This window comes from Vombatus ursinus, unplaced genomic scaffold, assembly GCF_900497805.2.
Source record: "Vombatus ursinus unplaced genomic scaffold, bare-nosed wombat genome assembly UNPS02000424.1, whole genome shotgun sequence".
Lineage (NCBI taxonomy): Eukaryota > Metazoa > Chordata > Mammalia > Diprotodontia > Vombatidae > Vombatus > Vombatus ursinus.
This window is the reverse complement of record NW_020940202.1, coordinates 22,416-28,544: the sequence shown is the minus strand read 5'-3', so window position 1 is coordinate 28,544 and position 6,129 is coordinate 22,416. Positions and strand designations below refer to the sequence as shown.

The 6,129-nt window shown below is 39.3% G+C and overlaps 1 pseudogene; it reads right to left on the bottom strand.

Moving 5' to 3' along the window:
- Positions 1 to 3,967: 3,967 nt before the first annotated feature.
- LOC114035547 lies at positions 3,968 to 5,815 on the bottom strand (annotated as a pseudogene).
- Positions 5,816 to 6,129: the final 314 nt, after the last annotated feature.

Here is a 6,129-nt window from a genome sequence, read left to right as displayed (position 1 = left end):
TCTATCCATGTTTTAAAATGCAAAATATTCATATCTGAGTTCTCTAATGGGGAGGTTAAGTTTACTAAGTTTTCTTTTTTTTAACTTCTCCTTGAACAGAAATCCATTAAAAAAAGGGTACTATGAATTCATTTTAAAGGTCCAGAAGTTACTACTCACATTTTGCAAAATTCAGTGAAAAAATATACTTATTAAAACATCAAGAAAAAACATTTTACCCATTGTGAACTTTAGGGTGATTTCCACGAAAAGATATCCTCATTGCAAGATTAACTAGAGACACCTTTAGAGGTGTTTATCTTTTCCTCATTCTAATTTTATAAGTAGACATTTTCTTTTCAAACATTTTTAAACATTGAAGTTTTTTGAAGTGTTGGCAAAAGTATTTTAAAATTCACCTTTTAAAAGAAAAAACTTTTTTCTCCTTTTCCTAGTCCTTGGTAGCTTGAGTCATATTGTTCAAATCAGAAAAATACTAAATGAGCAGAAACTGGGAAAAATAGCGTAATATCAGCTGGAGCAGGAGGTTTCAACTCATTGGAACTCTATTTATTCTCTGCTTGAGAGACTCTTGAAGCTGCACAAAGCTGTGTATTAATACATGAGCAAGCACAAGACAGACAAGGCAGATGTTGCATTAACTCAGAACTCATTGGAATTGGAGAGTAGGTTTGATTTCCTTCTCTATGGATATGAGTTGGTCTCTCTGATAAATTGTTTACTTAATGCCCTAAATGGGTACAACCATATATTTTTGGGGAAAATACCAAGAAAACTTTGTTAAAGACCATCATAAGAGTTATTATCTTTTAATTTTATCCTAATGGCAAAAGGCCAATCAGTTTGAGAAGACATTAAATGATTCTGTGGTAGAAATTAAGTACACACACACACACACATATATATATATATTCATATATACATATATGTATATATTAACAACATGTAACTAATACCTTTTTCAGTCAATCTTTAAATTTCTAGAATCTATCCAGATGTGATTCTGTGACTAAGCTATCATTTAACATCCAGTGTATTTTTATTAAGCTATCAGCATGTTGAGCCACCATAGGGTCTAGTACAATCCTAACTCAGAATATCTTTTAAGTCCCAAATGACTCCAAAACTCCAGTCAGTGCTTTCTTGCTCCCAAAAATGCAGTGGTTTATTGTTAATTGATCATTTACTATTTCTGGTCCCAGTCAGAGCCACTTTGGTACCCACATACATAGCAGTAGGAAAAAAAAACCAATCAAGGATAACTAAATTCCCGTCAGAGAACTTCATAATATCAAAACACCATGGTCTAGTAAATAGAGACCTAGCTTCTGAGTTATGATATCCTGGTTTTAACCCCAATTTCTGACATACACGGGCTATATTACCTATTCTGCAACATTTTAAGTTGCAGAGGATGTGCTGATCCAAATTGATGGATGTTTCTGCAGCGAGTTCCCTATGTTAATGAAATCATAGGTCTTTGATAATTATTTGAAAATAATTTTAAAACATTGGATCATAGGTGTTAGGCTGGCCTAGAATTATTTTATTCATTTTATAGATGAAAAATTGAAGCTCACATAGGTCACTTAACTTGACTATGGTCAAAAAGCTAGTAGATGGCAGAGAAGGAAGTGAAAATTCATGTTTGTCCTTCAAAGTACTGTGCTTTCCATTCTATCTTGCTGCATTGTTGGACTCGTTTACTACACCAACCAAATTTATATACATAAAAATAAATGACCATGATACTTTTTTTTTTGCAAAGGATCATTTGATTGTTTCTGATGTAGCAAGTACTTTAGGTGACAGCTTGAATCTTTGCTTTCAATCATTAAATACCTTTATAGCTCACCACTGTCTCAAACTAAAGTTTAAATTTTCATTTAAGAAAGTACAATAAAAGCACTCTTGATTTTTAATGACAATCAAAATAAATTTTAATACATACTTCTTTTTTGGGAAGGAGGGGAAGGTCAAGATTAAACTTTCTCACTTAGGTTTAAAATAAGATCAGGAAAGAAGAAATCCAAAGGAGCTTTAGATCACTCAGCTCCCATGAACCCTAAAGAAAACTCAAAGAGTTCACTTACTCTGTTACTTTCCCTATTATAGATCAGGTACAGCACCTGGAATCCATCTCAAGACACAATTCATCACTGCAGGTAATTGCTGTGCAGTGCACCTGAATCCAGCAATTCATTATGCTTGTTTTCACAAACCAAAAACATCAAAGTTTTCATTTGCTTTTCCCCCTGTAAGGAACAGGCTTTGCCCATTATTTGAGTGGTAGATGAATTTCCTCCTTCTAGAAATAGATAGGGATATGTGTTCTATCTTTGTTCTATTAGCGTCCCACCACCCATCAAATTAATGTTGCAAATCTTTGTTGCTCCAGAGATCAGAGAATTGGCATAAGGAACATATCATCAACAGTAGCAACATGTATTTGTAAAGTGTACAGAGTACATACCAGACATTGGGTCTGACAGCCTTATCTTCATAGACCCCTTTCTATGAAAACCTGAAATTATTTAGTTTGGAGCTGGTGGAAGGAACAGTTTCAGTCCAGTTATCTCATGTAAAAATAACTGTTCTTTCACTATGCCATTGATTCTGATTTTGAAATTGAGATGATAACATTTGTTCTATGTCACAGGATTGGACAGAGAAGAATGGGGAGGAGTCGTTGTAGAGGGCTGAGTGTAATTTTAAGAGTTTCAATGGTCTGTGACTAATTATATTCAAAATTCAGGACTAAACAGCCAAATGACCTAACCAGGGATCTTCTGAGTTGTTACTGTTATCTGTCTCTTGAAATTATTTTTATTATTTTGTATAAACTTTCTAGTTACTTCTCTGGGGGTATGTTCCATCCACCTAGTAGTGTCTGACGTTTTTGCTGTCAATTTCCCATATATACAGTATATACCTTGTATGTAATCTCCTTGGCTCTATTTATGCATCATTAATTTCCAAACATATGTCCTTTAAGCAGCTAAAACATACCTGTTCAAAACTTATCTCATTGCCTTTCCTAACAAAAGCACCAGTGTTCCCAACTTGCCTTTTTGTCAAGAAAACCACAATTCTCACAGTAACCTCAAGTTCATCCTCACCTCTTCTTTCTCCTTTCAGCCTACATTGAAACAGTTTCTAGGGCTTGCCAATTCTCTGTCCATGACTTCTAGTATGCCCATCCCCTTCTCTTCACTCACACTACAACCACCTGCTTTCAGACTTTCATCATCTCTTGCTTAGACTCAGGCAATAATCTCCTACTTGGATTCTACTTTTCAGTCTTTGCACTGTCCAGTGCACTCTCCTCCTAACTGCTGAATTTATTTTCCTAAAGCACTGATCTAACCATTTTATTTAGCCCCTAAAGATTTTCATTCACTCCTTGTTGTCTCTATGGTAAAATGCAAACTCCTCAGGTTGGCATTTAAAGCCCATCCTTATGTGGTTCTAGGCTATCTTTTCAGGCTAATTGAGTTCATATCACCATCCTTCACATATTCTATATTCAAGTAAAACTAGTTTACTTATTCCCATAACATATCTTCCTATCCCCCATCCTTGTGTATTCCCACAGGTACTATCACATATCTGGAACACAATCTCATCTCACTTCTGCCTCTTAGAATCCTTAACTTTATTTAAGTCTCTACTATGGGACCATCTCCTATCAGTGGAATGGGCTTCTGCCCATTCTGATGTCTCTAGCTCCTAGTGCTAAATCTTTCTCCACAGTATTTTGTATTAACTCCATTGAAATGTCTTTTTTCCTAGTAGAATAGAAGTACCTTGAGGACAGAGACTTTTTATTTTCTCTCTATCCCCAGTACCTATTGTAGTGTCTCATACATAGTATCAACTTATTAAATATTTGCTGAATTGAATCATGTGTAATGTCATCATCAACATTAAGTATGTGTGAAATATACACTATGTACCAGGTGCTGTGCTAAATAATGGGGACACGACCCTCCCCTACCTGGCAAAGGAAGGAGGGGGAAGGGGCAGCAGCTACAGCAGGGCCCCACTGGCAATAACCCTGGCTCCTGGGCACCCTGTAGATTACCTGCCTGGAAATATCATCCAGGTTAAGCACATCCTGCCTTCCCCCACTCCCATCCAGCAACTGTGGGTGAAAATGAGATGGGTCAAGGCAGTACAAGATAGCATATGATCCTCCAAAAGGATTTGGAATCAGAGTGGAAACTTGTGGAAAAGTAACAAGATCAGATTTGTGTCTTCTAGACTACCAGCCATTTATCTACAGCTGGAAGCAAACAGTGGTATCAGCACATGTCCACCCATCATTCACTGGATGCACCTGATGCTCCTATGCTCTGGTTCCAACCAACCTCCTCCCTGGCATCCCCTCAAGGCAGGGACAGCTGTACAATCCTTGCCAGCAGGAAATAGTTTCAGAAGCCAGGACCTTCGCCCCTTACCCCAAAAGACTTTGGGTTCCATTTGTTTGAAGGGGGGATGATGGGATGATGGGACATGGACCCCTAAAAAGAAAAGACCATATCTTTGCCTTGAACTTTCCAACACTGGCATTTCACCTGAGGCATCTGGCCCATCACAGCCCACCTAGATACTCAATAATCTTTTTAACTGACCTTTTACTGGGGCTTTCTGACCACTTAACATTGTCTTGTACCTGGCCCACCCCAGGCCATTTTCTATTCCTTAATCCTATCTATATCCTTTCTCTGTTGCCCCTGGGCCACCCCAGGCTATTTACCACTCCTTAATCCCATCCAGATCTCACTGCTTTTTTTCTTGTATATAAGTACCAATCTTACCCCTAATTAAATTGCTTGGTTCACTTAGAATGGAACCAGCTTCTATTGGTGATACAATAACAGATTTACAAATAAACCTCACTACTCTGACTGAAAGAAGGCTTAAGTGGTCTAAAGACTCACCTGTATCCTTACATTTTGGTTCTGAGGATGATTGACATTTCCAATAAAGACTAAGTAGAAAATGGCTCCCATGAAAGCTCCTAATGTTGGGGCAACCACAGGGACCCACCACCAGCTGTTGCCTGGTGTGAAGACTTCATTGCGCCAGCCTGCAATGCTTGTGAAGATCCTTGGGGCAGGTCCCTGTCTGGGTTGATGGCATAACCTGTGTTCATGCCCAGTGACAGTCCTATTGTGATTATGAGGATACCTATGACCAAAGCATGGGTACCTTGCAGAGCTGGGCTGTTCTTTTTGTCAGTGATGACCAATAGGCATAGCTGGAGTATTCCAGTTAAGAATAGCTCATCTATGAATCCCTTCCACAGTGACATGTGAGAGGCAGGGTAAGTAGCAAAGATACCTGGAGTTGCCTGGGGTCCAGTTACTGTGAGATTCTCATTTGTGTACCATATCAGAGGCCATATATGGTAACTGCTGCTAAGAAGGATCTAAAGCACTGTCCCTGTGTAGACAGGAAACTTCTTCCAGGTCATCTGACCCAGGACACAGCTTGTAAAGGTAATAGCACTGTTCATGTGGGCACCAGAGATTCCCCCAGCCACTTGGATCCCCACGGTAATACCAAAGCCAAATCCCAAGTTGATGGTGAGGTATGTCTCATAGTCATTCTCCCCCAGAACCTTCTGGGCCACGGACCCCAAACCAAACACCATCACGACATATGTACTCATGAATTCAGCCAAAAATTCTCACATTACATCTCTCTGCCAAGCTTCTTGCATGCGCTGTATCACATCAGCAGATGTTTGTATTCTCCTTATGGGTTGGTTTCTTGGCTGAGTGTATGTTTGTGTAGTGGTGGATTCCATTGTATAACTACTTCCACTCCTGTAGCCCTGGGTCTGCTACCAGCTCAGTTCCAGTCTCTCACTTCTGTGTTCTCAGTTTGCATAGAGAGAAACTCTGAAGTTACAGCTGGTACACCCAGAATTGGATCTTCCATAGAGAGGGTTCTCCCTGGTATGCCTTGGCCTATGGCGCTTAGGCTCAGGAAGCCAAAGTAGGTTTGGTCCTTCCTGTCTCCTGTCCCCTTTCTATATTTGCCCAAGGTCCAGTGCCTCTTAGATACAAAGAGGAGGGAGGCCCTGTCCTAGCTGCCTCTCTGGGGGAGAGGTCAATGGAA